At 41.7% G+C, this 20,244-nt stretch overlaps 1 long non-coding RNA gene across 1 annotated transcript; it reads left to right on the top strand.

Moving 5' to 3' along the window:
* On the top strand, window positions 728–2,288 carry LOC109229526. The gene is made up of 3 exons (XR_002068573.1): window positions 728–882; window positions 1,002–1,067; window positions 2,002–2,288. It is a non-coding gene; the product is annotated as an uncharacterized LOC109229526 (long non-coding RNA).

Raw genomic sequence — 20,244 nt, 5'->3', positions numbered from 1 at the left:
ATTTAGAAAGTTTTTTTTTTTTAAAGAATTCCTAAAAATGAACTGTTATAATAAACGGTTGTTTATTAAAGTATCCTCCTTTGATTGCATTAATTAGATATATATTGTTTTACATATTGAATTAAAATGAGTGAAAACTCTCAAAAATCTAAGAAAATAGATAAATACATTTCCTAGATGAGGAGAGGTGCCACATCAGCTTTTTCATTCCCTACTTTATATATAGAAATATAGATAGATATAGATTATTTTGGTATTTTTTTCCTTTAAATCTACACACACATATATTTTAATGTAATATTCATACTTTATCCGCTATCAAATATTAAAAACAAAAAATTGTGCGGTTCGTGCCCATGCTTAAAGACTTATCACGCCACTTTGTACATTCACTTCTTATAATACTAATCCATTTTAAATTGCAGCACTATAATATTAGAATCATCTAAATTGACAAAAAAAATCAATAAATAGAAAGGCTAAAAACATGACCTTTAAGCTATGTTCCACATTTTCGACACTCATTTATAGTACAACTTACCTATTTAAAATTATTATACTTAATTGAAAAATCATAAAAATAAAAGATTAATTCTAATGTTACACCCATCTAACGGCTATAATTTTTCTCTCCCCATCCATCAAACGGCTCTAATTCACCCAAGTTTTCTCCACACAAGTATAAATACATACATGGCATATATGGCTTCTCAGAAACTCAAACGACTCTTTTTACGTCTTTGAAGTTTGAACCTTTCTTTCTTCTATCTCTTTTTCAGTTAGTAGATCCGAATTCCGAAGCTCAAATTATGGCAACTATCATTCTATCAATCCCTTAAGGCCCGTCAGATCTTCGACAGCCTTGGTAATCCTACGGTTGAGGTTCGTTTTCTCTACACTTCATCCCTTTTCAATGCTTCCCAGTTCCCATGCATGCTAAAAGATTTTATTGACAAATTGGTTAGGATAATTGATTTTTATGCTTGGGTATATCTGTGTAGGTTGATGTTCATTTGTCAAATGGTATGTGGGCTAGAGCTGCTGCTGTTCCTAGTGGTGCATCACTGGTAATTAAGGATAACACTCTCTGTCTCATGCATTGTACTCTTTAGCTGTGAGATTGGGTTATATAGAGTAAATTTTTGTAATGACGGTGATGTACGGATCAATTTACGTGCATTTCGACTATTCCACTAACTACCTACACAAATACCACATAGCTCTACCCACAAAGGCTTATGCAGATGGAAAGAATCACCTCGTGTTTTTTTACTCAGTTGGGATTATATTTGAACTGAGACCTCATGATTGGGTTAGAGTATATTCAAGGATTAGTTACCTCATATTGCAAAGATTGATACCTTTTTTATTTTAAATAAATACCTTTTAAAAAATTTATATTCCATAGCTACCTTTTGATTTTTTATAGCCAAATATTTGTTTATGGTCACCTCCTAACCTTAAGCCATAAAATAAGCTTTGTATTATGTTTCTCTCTCATATCCCCTCGAATTTCTCCTATCCCCTACCCCATATATGTTCTCCCCCCCCCCCCCCCCTTCTCTCTCCCTCTCTCTACTTTCCGATCTCATATCCTCTCTTTCTTGAAATATCTCAACTGTGTTTTAAGATCTATACACTACAATAAAATACGAAATTAGTACGATTTTAGCTGGAAAGTTCAAATCCTTAATAATAAGAAAATCGGAAGCAATTTGTCAATGATATATACGTTAACAAAATTTTAGAAAGCAGAGTTGAATTTGAGGGTGTAAATTTTGGAGAAAAAATGGAAAAGGCCCATTTCTGCAAAATATAGATGGTTTGATTGGAACAGGACTTGTGGAAGACAGAGGCCATTTCATTTATCTGCTTTTGCCAGAAGTATACACATTCCAGGCGTGATAGGAATTATGGTCATCTATCCTTCTAAATTCTACCCTCTTTCTCTAAAATTTCTTGGGGATCAACTTTTCTGTTCTTTATTTTTTTCTTTTTCAGAAAAAAAAAACATTATTCGCTCCATCGTCCATCCTAGAAAAAGGCAAATAATCGGTTGTGGAATATGAGGGTCAACACATCTGCTCTCGTACGAAATTAGATATTACAGCAATAACTATTATTGTTATGCCTAATTTCAAATAAGTTAGAGTTAACTAAGGCAACCGGAGGCAACGGTGAATGCGAGCGAGGATTGGATATTGATGCCGCTTCAACGAGACGACATTAGGGTTGTTCTTGAACAAAGACAACGGAGTTGGGGGCTGAGCAACTTGAATTTTTTGTTAATATATTTCAATGTATTTCAATGTATCTCGTTGTATTTCATTGTATTCATTGTCTATTTTTTCATTGTAATTTAATGTATCTCGTTGTATTTCATGTATTTCAGTGTATTCACTGTCTTTTTTTTCATTATATTTTAATATATCCCGCTGTATTCTATGTATTTCATTGTATTCACTGTCTCGCTATATTCCATGAATGTATTCATATGTTTTTTTAATTAATATAATTTATGTATTCAGATGTATTATATAATTTCTCTGAAGATTGCTATGTTTTTGGGGTATTTTTCGGTTGAGAATCTTTTTTATAATTGGAAATACAAAGTTTATGTGTTGTAATTGAGTTTGTTGAGTTATATTAGGAATTGATTATGTTAATTGATTCACTTTCCATTCAAAAACAGTGTAATCCCCTGTTTCACGCCATGAATACAGTCGAATACAATAATCTGTCCAGCTGTAATCCCATGTTTCACGCCATGCAGTCGAATACACTCGAATACAAAAATCTGTCTAACTGTAATCCTTTGTTTCACGCCTAGAAATGCTACTGTATTCATGAATACAGTAGCTTAAATACATCAAATACATCTTATAATAACAGAAAACGTATCTACAATCTATAATATAGCAAATGGTATCTATAGATAATTAATTATCACTAAAAGATAGTGCTTTATGAAAATTTCTCTATATTCAACCCATTGATTATGGTATTTTGGATGGAAATGGGCCCGAATAGAGCTGAATGGATATATAGAATTCACATAGTGGCGAAGCCAGGAAATTTAATATAATAAGGGTGTTCAAATTTTGAACCCCCTTGCAAGTGGACTATCCAAGGGTGTTCAAAGTCTATTTTTAATCAATAATAAATAATATTTTATCTCATACATAGTATAATTTTTCGGCAAAGAGTGGTCAGTTGACCATCCTTGGGTCAACATAGCTTCCCCCTCGAGCTAGCCCACCCCAACTAGTTTGGAATGGAGGTTTAGTTTTTTTTACTGATTATGTTATTATTGATAGAAAAATACTTTTGATATCTCAAAAAGAAATATTCCAAAATTATGTCTAGATTCATTTTCACACCATTATATTAATGAGTCATTATTATAGTAATTATTTTAATATATTTGTAACACTAGTTTATTAAGTTTGAATTCATTTTTCGAAATCTGACAATTAAGTGATAGTATTATTATACGTTATTTGTTAACGTTTTTATCACATTATCTTATTGTCACGATCCATTTCCATAATAGGTCATGATGGCGCCCAACACCATTGCCGGGCAAGCCAACGCGGAAAATACTAAATAAACTTTCATTTACCTTTACCCCGAAATAGTTGAAATAATTCCTTAAGTTGAAATAAAATCAGAAATGATTTATGAAGTCATGATAATTATACAACCCCAAAATAATACAGTCTACTAATGTGTGTGTCAAGACCTGGTGTCACAAGCTGTGGGCAACTAGTAGAATATACAAAAGAATCACACTACCCTACTGTCCGAAACAGAATAGACAACAAAAATACATAAGAAAGACTTCTCCAGGCTGCTGAACGGCATGGAAGGGAAGCAGCTCACCGTAGAAGTCTCGAGTCCGCTCAGGGGTGCGCACCAGACTGATAGCCAAATACACCCGCCTCAGATCCTGTACAATTAAGTACAGAAGTGTAGTATGAGTACATAAACAATATGTACCCAGTAAGTATCCTGTCTAATCTCGAAGAAGTAGAGATTAGCACAATAATTAGCAGTCTATAGCATGAAGCAGCAAGTCCTTTACTAGATGTTATCACAATTAGCCGTTTACATTTAGGGCATGTAACAAAATACCATTCACAGCAATGCCAATCAATAAGCATGCGCAAGTAGTGCCGAGGTCGTACGGCCCGATCCAACATAAAATAAAGTGTGCACTGCCGGAGGGTCGAACGGCGAAAACCATAAATGCATCTATTACCCCGCTCGCGAATCATACATTCGACGCGGTCAAATGTACTTAAACACAACAACAGGTAGGCAGTATAATCATCAAGGGAGCAAGCACTCACAAATTATCAACTTCTCTTTAAAAGGGGCAAGAAAGTAGTGTTCCGATTATTAGATCCGTTTACCATATTCAACAGAAATTAGACAAATCTTAGATTAATCATAGAGTCACAAGAACATCACGTAAAATATGTTTTAGGGTCCTAAACTACCCGGACTTAGCATAATAGTAGCTACGCACGGACCCTCGTCACCAAGTGCGTACGTAGCCCCCGCATTTAGTGGCAAATTATTCAATTATTACACCTAGGGGACAGTACCCTCTTACAAGGTTAGATAGGAGACTCACCTCGCCCAAAGTGCACTTCCAATACCAAGAATGAGTCCAAGCCCTCGGTTCGACCGAACGATCCCAAACTTGTTAAATGAAGTAGGAACTAGTCAATATAGACTCACAAGATCGTATTCTAGCTATTTAAGCAATTTCCCAACCCGTAACACAAGTTTCCAAAAATCCGACCCCGGGCCCACGTGCCCGGATTCCGAAATTTTTCGAAGGAAGTTGTTCTCTACAACCTAAGGATCGATAAAATATGATTTCCAATTTATTCCACAACAAATTTCGTGGTTAAATCTAACTTCTATTAAAACCCTAGGTTTTTGCTCTAACCCCATAATTTCACCTTAATACTAGTGTTTAATCTACCTAAGACATAATTATTAAACTAGAAATAGGTAGAACACACTTACCTCAAGATGCTAGGTGAAGTTCTTCTCTCAAAAGCTCTAAAATCGCCCAATGGAGGAGTGAAAATGTGATAAAAATGACTTGGAACCCGTATTAAATGAACCTCACTGCTTCAGCGATTTCCGCATTTGCGATCACGGTCCCGCATCTGCAGTCCCGCATCTGCGAGGAATGGACCGCATCTGCAAAATGGGCCAAAAGAGCTGGGACCGCTTATGCGGTCTCGAGGCCGCATCTGCAAAGCCGCTTCTGCGGCTTGGGAGCTGCTTCTGCGGTTCCTGGCCTGCCCTGCCTTGGGCCGCTTCTGCGATGGAAGGACCGCAGGTGCGGTTATGACAGAAGCAGCAGCTTCAGTGTCACGACCCGGATTTTCCACCCTCGGGAGTCGTGATGGTGCCTACTAATGAGAGCTAGGCAAGCCAATTTTAATTACCTTTCCATTAATAACATAATTCCTTATAACCATTATCGGCAATAATACAAAAGTAACAAAATTAAATAATAAGCGGATGTCTTAATATTATAGAAAACTGAATAAAAATGCGGAAAATGCCAACAAAAGCCTCTATCCAAGACTGGTATCACAGTTTCACAGACGGTCTAAGAATACTACACATAAAGGTCTGAAAGAAATAAACTCGACACTATCTCCAGAAATACACGAAAGAAACAGGAATATAGATGAAAGGAGATGCCAGGGCCTGCGAATGCCTGCAAGGCTACCTCGGGTCTCGCTGGACTGAAGGCCTGCTCTTACGCTACTGTTGCTGCCGTCCGAAGCCTGTATCTGTGCAAAATAGCACAGAGTGTAGTATCAGCACAACCGACCCCATGTGTTGGTAAGTGCCTAGCCTAACCCCGGCGAAGTTGTGACGAGGCTAGGACCAGACCACCAAACAAACCTGTGCAGATATATATATATATATATATATATATATATATATATATATACAAGTACAACGGAGACGTAGCAAGAAAATAACAATTTAAGCTGGGGAAGGGAGCATGCTTCAGGGCAATAGTTAGAAATAAAATATCAGGATTTATAGAGAGTACATCTCAATTTAACTTCTAGTAATAAATAAAGAGATAAGGCAACTTTCATATCCAACTCATCTTGTTGCAGGTGTGCAACCCGATCCCATTTCTCAACATCTCGTGGTAGGCGTACCACCCGCTCCCATTTCAATTAAATCAACAGTTCCTCCACAAGAAATTTACTCTAACAAGCGTAACAAGTAATACGAGTTAATAAGACAACAAGTACAAGAAAATTATGATTCACTAAGGAAAACAATTAATGACAAGTAGCAATTAATTAAGGATTATAAGGGGGCAATTAGGCAATTTAGTAATTAACATGTTGAATGTCATGTAGCAAATAAGTCACATAGTCATGAAGCAATTTAGGCATAAATTCAAGACATAACATTATGCAAGGACACCCTGGTTCAATAATAACAAGTAACACGATAAAGGGAAATGTCAACGTAAAGAATCACGGAAATAATGGAATAAGACAAGTAAACAATATGGGAGGGCGAGCATGCTGTGGGGAGAAAACAATATTAATAGTAAGTCCAGAATAACAATCTAAGGGCAGCTTGGAATTTACAGCGGACAAGAAACTAATCCCTAAAATAAACACACTTGTATCAATAATTGTTGCGGCGCGCAACCCGATCGCAATATATAACAACACTGTTGCGGCGTGCAATCCGATCCATAAATATCATTGTTGCGGCGTGCAACCCGATCCATAAATATCATTGTTGCGGCGTGCAACCCGACCCATAAATATCATTGTTGCGGCGTGCAATCCGATCCATATCATTTAACATTGTTGAGGCGCGCAACCCGATCCACAAATATCATTCAATGCACGGCATCATCCTTCGTGCTTTAACACTCTTCCTCACCCAATCAACAATCACAAACAAGGGTAAGGGAAATAAATAAAACAAGAATAGAAGCCCCGGCAAGGGTACACAAACCAACAAATAAAAACCCGGCAAGGGTACAACATCAATAACCACAACGTCCCGGTAAGGGAATAAATCATTAACCCTTCTCTTTCTTTCACTTTCATCTCATATTTCACATTATCACTTGAGCCAATGCTCCAAGGAATTTCTTATCTCATCTACCTTCACAATTTGTATTTCATCCCGAGCCAATGCTCCAAGGAATTTCTTATCTCATATACCTTCACAATTTGTATTTCATCCCGAGCCAATACTCCACGAAATTCAAAGATCACAATCTCTTTCACAAGATCTTTACAACATATAGAAGTCATCATTTAAGCATGGAAGGCATAACAACAACCAAACTATTTGCAAAACAAGGACTCACGACCATGCTAGACACCAACGTATAGATAATCGTCACCATGTCTATACATCGTACTCGACAATTAGCAACTTACAAATAAGACTCAACTCATATTCCCTCAAGCTAGGGTTAAACCAAACACTTACCTCGATGCCTTGAGCTCAACTCAAGCCTCCACTATGGCTTAACCCCGTGATTCCACCTCCAATCCGCTCGAATCTAGCCACAAATTACTTAATTGCTTTAATAAACGCTAAATGAATCAATTTGAATGCATAAAAAATGAATTTCCCAAAGTTTTTCCCAAAAATTCCAAAATCGTCCCCAGGCCCATGTGGTCAAAACCCGAGGTTCGAACCAAAACCTGGTTACCCATTCCCCCACGAACTCAAATATGCAATTTATTTTGGAATCGGACCTCGAATTGAGGTCCAAAACCCCCAATTTTAGAAAACCTAAGTTCTACCCAAAATTCCCATTTGTTTTGAAGTTGAAATTAAGTTAAAAGATGTTAAGGAGTGAAGAAAATGAGTTAGAAATCACTTACCAATCGTTTTGAAGAAGGAGAGTTGTTTCGAAAATCGCCTCTTATGTTTTGGGTTTTTGAAAAAGTGAAAAATAACTGAAATTCACCACTTTATACACCCCCTGAAGTCCCAGCGCGGACCGCACAAAAATGGACCGTGGCCGCGCTGAAGAAGTGAACAAAATCCCACTCTCTGAACCTTCCTGCGCGGACCGCACAAAAAGGGAACGCGGCCGCGCTGGTTGACCTGGAAAAATGCTGGCTCTCTCAAGTTAGCTACGTGGACCGCGCATGGACGACCGCGTCCGCGCAGCACGCACCGCGGACCGCGCTAAGGCGACCGCGGGCGCGCTGGAGCCTGCAATTCTCCTGAACCTGCAACACCTGGTACTTAAGTCAAAGACCTCCCGGAATCTACTCAAAATTCACCCGAGCCCTCGGGGCTCCAAACCGAACATTCACACAACCTCAAAAATATCCTACGAACTTATCCGTGCGATCAAACCGCCAAAACAACACCATAAACATCAAATTAGGCCTCAAGACCCATGATTTCCTTCCAAATTTCATAAAACATCAAGTTTAGAGTTTTCAGTCCAAAGCACGTCAATCGACGTCCGAATTCAACCCAACTTTACAGAAAGCGCTTAAACCATTTATAAGACTTGTACCGGGCGTCGGAACCAAAATACGAGCCCGATACCACAGTCTTTTAATCAAATTTCATTTCTAATTTCCTTAATTAATTTCAGAAAACAATTTCACACAAAAATTCATTTCTCGGGCTTGGGACCTCGGAACCCGATTCCGGGCATACACCCAACTCCCATATTTTCCTACAGACCCTCCGACAACCGCCAAATCACGGGTCCGGATCCGTTTGCCTAAAATGTTGACCGAAGTCAAACTTAATCAATTTAATATCAAGATTTAACATTTTGCTCACAGAATTCATAATTAAGTTTTCTGGCTACGCGCCCGGACTGCGCACACAAACCGAGGCAACCCCAAATGAGGTTTTCGGGGCCTCAGAAGTACAGAGTGAGCGAGGAAACAAGTGATGACCCCTTTGGGTCGTCACATTCAGCTCTTCCCAAAAATTTGCACTTCACTCGAGCCTCGTCCGATTGACGCTCGGGGCTCCCGGGCCCCGCCCGAACATACCGACAAGTCTGAAATCACGAGATGGACCTACTCGAACTTTGGAACACCCGAAACCACGCTAAATCTAGGAATCACCCCCTAAAACCAAATGAATCAAACTTATGAACTTCAAGTTCTTAATTTTTCTCTAACGGGCCAAAACGCCCTTAAACTACTCGGATTGACACCGAATTTTACGGGCAGGTCTTAAATGATTTTCGGACCTGTACCGGGCTTCGGAACCAACATACGAGCCCGATACCCATGAATAAATCATTAATCGATTTCTTTAAATCCTTAAAACTTCAAATTAACAATTTCTAATAAAAATTCATTACACGGGCTAGGGACCTCGGAATTAGATTCCGGGCATACGACCAGGTCCCATATTTTTCTACGGACCTTCCGGAACCTTCAAATTACAAATTCGGGTCCGTTTGCTCAAAATGTTGACCAAAGTCAACTTAGCCTTTTAAGAAAATCCTAAGGAATCAAATAGGCATATTTCACTCCAAACTCTTCCAAATCCCGAACCAACCGTCCCCGCAAGTCGTAAATTAGCTAAAGCAAGCACGGGAAGTTTTATTTAAGGGAACGGGGTTCTAAAAGGCAAAATGACCGGGTTGGTCGTTACATTCTCCACCTCTTAAACAAACGTTCGTCCTCGAACGGACATAGAAAGGTACCTGAGCCGCCGAATAAGTGTGGATATCTGCTCCGCATGTCCTCCTCGGACTCCCAGGTCACCTCCTCGACTGGTTGGCCCCTCCACTGGACCCTCACCGCAGAAATCCTCTTGGACCTCAACCGGTGATCCTGTCTATCAATAATGGCAACTGGCCCTCCTCATAACCCAAACTCTCATCCAGCTGGATAGTACTGAAGTCTAACACATGTGACAAGTCGGCATGATACTTCCGAAGCATCGATACATGAAAAACCGAATGAACTCCTGATAAGCTGGGGGGTAAAGCAAGCTCATAGGCAACCTCCCCAACTCGCCTCAACACCTCAAAGGGACCAATAAACCTTGGGCTCAACTTGCCTTTCTTCCCGAACCTCATAATGCCCTTCATTGGCGAGACTTTCAAGAGAACCTTCACGCCAACCATGAATGATACATCACGCGCCTTCTGATCCGCGTAACTCTTCTGTCTGGACTGAGCTGTGCGAAGCCTCTCCTGGATCAACTTTACCTTGTCCAAGGCATCCTGTACCAAATCTGTACTGTATAACTTAGCCTCGCCAGGCTTGAACCACCCAATAGGAGAACGAAAATGACGACCATATATAGCCTCGTATGGAGCCATCTCTATGCTGGACTGATAGCTGTTGTTGTATGCAAACTCCGCTGAGGGCAAGAACTGATCCCACTACCCTCCAAAGTCAATCACGCATGCTCTGAGCATGTCCTCCAAAATCTTAACTGTCCGCTCCGACTGCCCGTCGGTCTGAGGATGGAATGCTGTACTGAGCTCTACACGGGTCCCCAACTCACTCTGAACGGCTCTCCAAAAATGGAAGGTGAACTGAGGGCCCCTATCTGATATGATGGAAATAGGCACACCGTGCAACCGGACTATCTCCTGAATGTAAATTCGAGCATACCTCTCTGCTGAGTAAGTAGTCGCCACTAGAATGAAGTGAGCCGACTTGGTCAACCTATAAACAATGACCCATACTAAATCAAACTTTCTCAAGGTCCGCGGCAACCCAACTACGAAATCCATGGTGATGCGCTCCCACTTCCACTCTGGTATAGGCATCTGCTGAAGTAGGCCACCCGGCCTCTGGTGTTCATACTTGACCTGCTGGCAATTCAAACACCTAGCCACATACTCCACTATGTCTTTCTTCATCCTCCGCCACCAATAATGTTGCCTCAAGTCACGGTACATCTTCGTAGCAACCGGATGAATGGAATACCGCGAACTGTGTGCCTCCTCTAGAATCCTCTCTCTCAGACCTTCAACATTAGGAACACATAAACGACCCTGGAGTCGCAAAACACCATCCTCGCCAATATAAACCTCCTTGGCACCTCCCTGAAGTACCGTCTCTCTGAGAACCGCCAAATGTGTTTCATCAAACTGCCGGGCCTTGATCTGCCCCAATAACGAAGACTAAGCAACCACACACGCAAGAACTCGCTGGGCTCTGAAATGTCCAACCTCACAAGTCTGTTAGCCGAGGACTGAATGTCGAAAGCTAGTGGCCTCTCCGCTGCTGGAATGAAGGCCAAGCTCCCCATACTCTCCGCCTTTCTGCTCAAGGCATCCGCGACCATGTTTGCATTGCCCGGATGATAAAGAATGGTGATGTCATAATCCTTTAGTAACTCAAGCCACCTGCGCTGCCTCAAATTAAGATCCCTCTGCTTAAATAAATGTTGTAAGCTGCGATGATCAGTATAAACCTCACATGACACCCCATACAGATAATGCCTCCATATCTTAAGAGCATGAACAATCGCGGCCAACTCTAGATCGTGCACAGGATAATTCTTCTCATGAACCTTCAGCTGACGCGAAGCATATGCAATAACTCGCCCCTCCTGCATCAATACACATCCCAAGCCAACGCGTGAAGCGTCGCAATATACCGTATACATCCCCGAGCCGGAAGGCAATACAAGAACTGGTGTTGTAGTCAAAGCTGTCTTGAGCTTCTGAAAGCTCTCCTCACAATCATCAGACCAACGGAAAGGAGCACCCTTCTGGGTCAATCTAGTCAAAGGTGATGCAATAGATGAAAAGCCCTGCACGAATCGTCTGTAATAACCTGCTAACCCTAGGAAACTCCTAATCTCGGTCACTGATGTAGGGCGTGGCCAACTCTGAACTGCCTCGATCTTCTTGGGATCCACCTTAATACCCTCTCCTGACACAACATGCCCCAAGAATGCCACTGACTCTAGCCAAAACTCACACTTGGAGAACTTAGTAGCTTCTGCTCTCACAAGGTCTGAAGCACTACTCGCAAATGCTGCTCGTGCTCCCCCAGGCTACGCGAGTATATCAAGATGTCGTCAATGAAGACGATGACAAATGAATCAATATAAGGCCTGAATACCCGGTTCATCAAGTCCATAAATGCTGCTGGGGCATTCGTCAAGCCAAAGGACATCACCAAAAACTCATAATGGCCATACCTAGTCTGGAATGCAGTCTTCGGAACATCCGAGTCCCGAATCTTCAGCTGATGATACCCTGACCTCAGGTCTATCTTAGAGAACACCCTAGCACCCTGCAACTGGTCGAACAAATAATCAATACGAGGCAACAGATACTTGTTCTTGATGGTGACTTTGTTCAACTGGCGGTAATCAATACACATCCGCATAGTCTCATCCTTCTTCTTGACAAATAACACTGGCGTACCCCAAGGTGATACACTGGGCCTAACAAACCCCTTCGCCAACAACTCCTCAAGCTGCTCCTTCAGCTATTTCAACTCCTTAGAAGCCATACGGTATGGCAAAATGGATATAGGATGGGTGCCTGGAGCCAAATCAATACAGAAATCAATATCACGATCCGGTGGCATGCCAGGAAGATCAGAAGGAAACACATCGGCGAACTCTCGAACTACTAGAACTGAAACAATCGTCAGAGACTCTGCGGTGGTGTCCTGAACATAAACTAGATAAGCCAAACACCCCTTCTCGACCATATGCCGAGCCTTCAGGAAAGAAATAACCCGACTAGGTGTATCAACTGTGGAAACCTTCCACTCCAATCTCGGTTACCCTGGCATCACTAATGAAACAGTCTTGGCATTGCAATCTAGGACGACGTGACATGGAGATAACCAATCCATGCCCAGGATAACCTCAAAATCGATCATATCAAGCAACAGGAGATATGCTCTAGTCTCGAAACCATAGAATGTGACCATACAGGACCGGTAGATCCGATCCACAACCACAGAATTACCCACAGGAGTAGACACATGAACAGGAGTGCCCAAGGGCTCAGGAGAAATAACCAGAAAACGAGCAAACAGGGATGATACATATGAATAAGTAGACCCTAGATCAAATAATACCGAAGCATCTCGACCACCGACGGAAATAATACCTGTGATGACGGCATCTGAGGCTAATGTATCTGGCCTGCACCTGACTGAGCAGTAGTTGGATGACCTCTCCCTGCCTGACCTCCACCTCTAGGACGGCCCCTACCGGTCTGCCCTCCACCTCTAGGTGGCGGGTCAGCCGGTGCTGAAATTATAGGCTGTTGACCCTGCTGTACTACCTTGCCCCGAAGCCGGGGGCAAGTCTTCTTCATGTGGCATGGGTCCCAACACTTATAGCAAACCTTGGGCACCATAGCCTGCTATCCGGAAGCCTGGCCCTGATGGCCTGTGGACCCACAGGAAGAAGCCTGAATAGCCGAAGGACGGTATGAACTCTCCGGCATAGCACTGAAATAAGAATCAGAAGAACCCTAAACAGCTGGTGGGCAATAAGAACCCTCTGGCATGGTGCTGAAATAGGGACGCGCCGGAGCACCCCAGGCAGGTGGTGGTGCTGAATATGGTGGCCTGCTGGGCTGTCCTCTCCCAAATGACCTCTGCCCCTAGCCGGGGCACCTCTGAACTCTCCGGAGAACCTAGACCTCTTATCCTGCTGCATCTGCTCCCTACCCCTCAGATGGTAGCCCTCAATCCTCCGTGCAATCTCCACTACTAACCGATAAAGAGTCCTCATCTCCACCTCTCGGGCCATGTTGGCCCTGATGCCAGAATGCAACCCTGCAACAAATCTCTGCACTCTCTTTGCGTCAGTAGGAAGTATCATCAATGCATGGCGAGATAGCTCAGAAAACCTCGCCTCATAATCTGTCATGGACATCTGCCCCTGCTCAAGCTGCTCAAACTGATACCGCAGCTCTTCCCTCTCAGAGGGCGGAATATACCTGTCCAGAAACAACTGAGTGAACTGGCTCCAAGTGATAGGAGGAGAACCTGCTAGTCTGCCCAGAACATAAGACTGCCACCATCTGCGGGCCCTGCCCTCTAGCTGGAAAGTATTGAAGTCAACCCCATGTGACTCCAGTATCCTCATATTGTGCAGTCTGTCCCTGAACCTGTCGATGAAGTCCTGGGCATCCTCATGTCACTCACCCCCGAAGATAGGAGGGTGAAGCCTAGTCCATCTATCCAATAACTTCTGCAGGTCACCGTTCGCAGCTGGTCTGAGCTGGGGCGCCACTACAGCAACTGGCTGGGCCCCATCTGCGGGTAGTGCACCCGGAGTCTGATACACTACAGCTGCATGGCCAGGAGCCTGAGCAGTAGGGGTCTGTGCTCCCCCCTCCCCCACCTGTGATGTAGCCGGATCTGCAGGAAATAAGCCAGCCTGAGTCATAGAATCCATGAACCATAGCATACGGCCCATGACCTCCTGAAATCCCGATGCGGTCATAAAATCTGCCGGGGTAGGCTCAGCTCCGGGCACCTCGCCCTGCTCCTCGATAAAAGGGTCTCTCGCAGGATTTGCTGCTGGTACTACTGGAATAACTCTGGGAAGCCCTTGTCCCCTACCACGGGCCGGTGCCCTCCCCCGGCCTCTGCCTCAGCCTCTAGCAATGGGGGGAGCAGCTCCGCCCGGGTCTGGAACATCATCCGTGCGTGTCCTCACCATCTGTGAGAGAATAAAAGAGGAAAATTTAGTATACCAACCACTGCACGATAGGAAATGACCAAAGAGTAGTTCTTCTTAATACCCTATAGCCTCTCGAAGATAAATACAGACGTCTCTGTACCGATCTACAAGACTCTATTAGGTTTTCCCATGACTTGTGAGACCTACGTGAACCTAGTGCTCTAATACCATGTTGTCATGACCCATTTCCATAATAGGTCATGATGGCACCCAACACCATTGCCGGGCAAGCCAACGCGGAAAATACTAAATAAACTTTAATTTACCTTTACCCCGAAATAGTTGAAATAATTCCTTAAGTTGAAATAAAATCAGAAATGATTAATAAAGTCGTGATAATCATACAACCCCAAAATAATACAGTCTACTAATGTGTGTGCCAAGACCTGGTGTCACAAGCTGTGGGCAACTAGTAGAATATAAAAAAGAATCACACTACCCTACTGTCCGAAACAGAATAGACAGCAAAAATACATAAGAAAGACTTCTCCAGGCTGCTGAACGACATGGAAGGGAAGCAACTCACCGTAGAAGTCTCGAGTCCGCTCAGGGGTGCGCACCAGACTGATAGCCAGATACACATGCCTCAGTTCCTGTACAATTAAGTACAGAAGTGTAGTATGAGTACATAAACAATATGTACCCAGTAAGTATCCTGTCTAATCTCGAAGAAGTAGAGACGAGAGGTCGACGTGACACTTACTAGGGTCAAATAGCATGATAAGTGATATATATATATATATATATATATATATATACACACACTAAGCATGAATAGCACAATAATTAGCAGTCTATAGCATGAAGCAGCAAGTCCTTTACTAGATGTTATCACAATTAGCCGTTTACATTTAAGGCATGTAACAAAATACCATTCACAGCAATGCCAATCAATAAGCAAGCGCAAGTAGTGCCGAGGTCGTATGGCCCGATCCAACATAAAATAAAGTGTGCACTGCCGGAGGGTCGAGCGGCGCGAACCATAGATGCATCTATTACCCCGCTCGCGAATCATACATGCGACGCGGTCAAATATACTTAAACACAACAACAGGTAGGCAGTATAATCATCAAGGGAGCAAGCACTCACAAATTATCAACTTCTCTTTAAAAGGGGCAAGAAAGTAGTGTTCCGATTATTAGATCCGTTTCCCATATTCAACAGAATTTACACAAATCTTAGATTAATTATAGAGTCACAAGAACATCACGTAAAACATGCTTTAGGGTCCCAAACTACCCGAACTTAACATAATAGTAGCTACGCACGGACCCTCATCACCAAGTGCGTACGTAGCCCCCGCATTTAGTGGCAAATTATTCAATTATTACACCTAGGGGGACAATTCCCTCTTACAAGGTTAGATAGGAGACTCACCTCGCTCCAAAGTGCACTTCCAATACCAATAATGAGTTCAAGCCCTCAATTCGGAGCCGAACGATCCCAAACTAGTTAAATAAAGTAGGAACTAGTCTATATGGACTCACAAGATCGAATTCTAGCTATTTAAGCAATTTCCCAACCCTTAACACAAGTTTCCAAAAATCCGACCCCGGGCCCACGTGCACGGATTCCGAAATTTTTCAAAGGAAGTTGTTCTCTACATCCTAAGGATCGATAATATATGATTTCTAATTTATTCCACAACAAATTTTGTGGTTAAATCTAACTTCTATTAAAACCCTAGGTTTTTGCTCTAACCCCATGATTTCACCCTAATACTAGTGTTTAATCTACCTAAGACATAATTATTAAACTAGAAATAGGTAGAACATACTTACCTCAAGATGCTAGGTGAAGTTCTTCTCTCAAAAGCTCTAAAATCGCCCAATGGAGGAGTGAAAATGTGATAAAAATGACTTAGAACCCGTATTAAATGAACCTCACTGCTTCAGCGATTTCCGCATTTGCGGTCACGGGACCGCATCTGTGGTCCCCCATCTGCGAGGAATGGACCGCATCTGCGAAATGGGCCAAAAGAGCTGGGACGCTTCTGGGTCTCGAGTCCGCATCTGCGGAGCCGCTTCTGCGGCTTGGGAGCCGCTTCTGCGGTTCCTGGCCTGGCCTGCCCTGGGCCACTTTTGCGATGGAAGGTTCGTATCTGCGGTCTCGCACCTGCGGTCCACCAACCGCAGATGCGGTTATGACAGAAGCAGCAGCTTCAGCTCTTCCCAAAAATTTGCTCTTCACTCGAGCCTCGTCCGATTGATGCTCGGGGCTCCCGGGCCCTCCCCGAACATACCGACAAGTCTGGAATCACGAGACGGACCTACTCGAACCTTCGAAACACCCGAAACCATGCTAAATCTTGGAATCACCTCCTAAAATCAAATGAATCAAACTTATGAACTTCAAGTTCTTAATTTTTCTCTAACGGGCCAAAACGCCCTTAAACTACTCAGATTGACACCAAATTTTACGGGCAGGTCTTAAATGATATTTTGGACCTGTACCGGGCTTCGGAACCAACATACGAGCCCGATACCCATGAAATAAATCATTAATCAGTTTCTTTAAATCCTTAAAACTTCAAATTAACAATTTCTAATAAAAAATCATTACTCGGGCTAGGGACCTCGAAAATCGATTCCGGGCATACGCCCGGGTCCCATATTTTCCTACGGACCCTCCGGAATCGTTAAATTACGAATCCGGGTCCGTTTACTCAAAATATTGACCAAAAAGTCAACTTAGCCTTTTAAGAAAATCCTAAGGAATCAAATAGGCATATTTCACTCCAAACTCTTCCAAATCCCGAACCAACCGTCCCCGCAAGTCATAAATTAGCTAAAGCAAGCACGGGAAGTTTTATTTAAGCAAACAGGGTTCTAAAAGGCAAAACGACCGGACGGGCCGCTACACTTATGGATTACTTTTGTAACAGATTTTAAAATCTGACAATTAATGATAGCTATTATACGTTATGGTCTATCACATTGTCTTTATGATTAGTTTTGTAACAGAAAAGTTTTAATGGATTGCTTTGATTGTTAATGTATTGTTTTCATCAGATTGTGAAGCTTTGGACTATATATACTTTGTTGTTTTTCATCTTTTGATAGTAGTAAAAATAACAAAGTTATCATATTTGCTTTGCAGATGATTTGCTTATGTTCTGCAGAGCAGATACTGGATCCATCAGCTTACTTCAAGAGGTTTTTCAAAGATTTTCTGAAGCTACTGGTTTACAAGCAAACAAGGACAAAAGTTCTATCTATCTGGCAGGAGTAAATGAAGATGAAAAGCAGAACATATTGAACATGCTGGGTTTTGAGGAGGGTAAATTACCTTTCAGATACTTAGGGGTTCCACTATCCTCTAAAAAGTTAACTGTGAACCAATGTCTGCCCCTAATAGAGAAGATAACTGATAAAATCAGATGCTGGTCAGCAAGATTGTTGTCATATTCAGGCAGACTCCAATTGATTAAGTCTATACTTTTTGGCATCCAAACTTACTGGGCACAAATATTTCTGCTACCTAAGAAAGTTATGAAAATGATTGATGCAGTTTGCAGAACTTTCTTGTGGATAGGAGAAGCAAGTATCACAAGGAAAGCACTGATATCATGGGAACAAATATGCAGGCCTACATCTACAGGAGGATTGAATGTCATCAATTTAGGACTATGAACAAGGCAGCTGTGATGAAGCAACTATGGGGAATTGCAATGAAGAAAGACTGTTTGTGGATAAGATGGGTTCATAGCTACTATATCAAGAATCAGAAGGTGGAAGACATGCCTATACCTAAGACTGCAGCTTGGGTAATCAGGAAAATAATAGAGACAAGGGATTATATACATCAGCAACAAGTACAGGGTTCCCTGGGTGACAAAATGAAGCCACTAGTGGTACATGGCAAATTTTCTATAAAGCAAGCCTACTTAATGTTGATGCCACAGTACCAGAAAGTACAATGGAGGAACTTAATCATACAGCTAAACATCCATCCCAGATATAGATTTATAACATAGTTGGCTGCACATGAAAGACTAGCTACTGTGGATAGACTTAGCAAGATGGGAATACAGGTGCCACAGGAATGTGTATTCTGTAAGGCTATCACAGAAACACAACATCATCTCTTCTTTGATTGCGCAGTTACAAATAGATTATGGACAAGACTACTTTTATGGCTTGACATAAAGAGAAGTATAAAAGACTGGAAAGAAGAACTAAACTGGGCAAGTAATATGGCCAGGAAAAAGACAGGGAAGGCAGCAATTATCAGCTATGTGTTTGCGATGCTGGTATATAGTATCTCGAGGGAAAGGAATATGATAAGGTTTCAGCAAAGCATCTTCGAGGAACATAGATTGTGCAGAGAAATAGTTCTACATGTACACACAAGAGGTAGAGATCAACCAAGATGGCAGAAGACATTACAGAGACTTGATAGATTTGCTTGACTTTTCATGTAATTGTCTGTACAAAGTGGTTGAGCTAGAGTTTTGTAGTAGTATGCCTAGTTGGTCAGAATAATGATAAATGTAACTAGGATGAGCTAATGAGTAGAGATTGTAGCTGGCCAGCAGCTACATGGCCTTGTATAGATATACTTTGATTAATACAAATTTTGAGTTAATCAAAAAAAAAAAATAACAAAGTTAAAAACTTTTCTTTCCTTTTCTTTTGTGCTGGGTTTTCTTTTATACAATCTTTGTTGTTTCTGCTCCTAGTTATACTAGAAGAGCTTGTTGAATCCTAGGGGATATGCCTAATAATAATTGATCACGGTGTGGGTGAAATATCCTTAAGGACAGTGTCCTTGACACGCCTCAAGCTAAACCTTTTATTCTCCATAATCATCCAATTTTTTTCAACAATCTTAAGGATATTTTCACGTATTTATTATGGAGAATAACGCTGCTAATGTTGTTGTTGATGCTCCTACACTTGCTGCACCAACTGTTTCTGTTGCTGTTCCATCACCAATTACCTATGCTAAACCTTTTCCTGATGTTTTAAAAATTGAGGTTTTTGGTGGAGATAATTTTAAGCGCTGGCAGGAACGTGTGCATTCTATTTTGGATATGCATGGAGTTGCTTTTGTACTTACTGATCCTAAGCCAATTGAAGCAACTTTCATTCAGATGGATCAATGGGTTCATGCTAATAAGGTATGTGTATACTATAATTTCTACTCTTTCTAACGAATTGTTAGATGTCTACGTCTCCTACAAGGAGGCAAAAGAAATCTGGGAGTCAATGATAATAAAGTACACTGCTGAAGATGCTACTAAACAAAATTTTGTAATTGGAGATTACTACAAGTGGGAAATAACGGAGAACTAGGACATAACTGCACAAATCAACGAATATCACAAGTTGATTGAAGATCTCAAATCTGAAGATATTTCTCTGCCCGAACAGTTTGTTGCTGGTATGCTTATAGAAAAACTTCCCAAATCTTGGAGTGAATACAAACAACAATTGAAGCACAAACACAAATAATTGTCGTTGAAAGACATGGTCAAGCATATTATAATTGAAAATACCAATCACAAGCAAGTTGTTGCTGACAAAGGAAAG

This window comes from Nicotiana attenuata, chromosome 1, assembly GCF_001879085.1.
Source record: "Nicotiana attenuata strain UT chromosome 1, NIATTr2, whole genome shotgun sequence".
Taxonomy (NCBI): Eukaryota; Viridiplantae; Streptophyta; class Magnoliopsida; order Solanales; family Solanaceae; genus Nicotiana; species Nicotiana attenuata.
The sequence above is the reverse complement of the archived record's forward strand: the minus strand, read 5'-3'. Positions and strand labels throughout refer to the sequence as shown.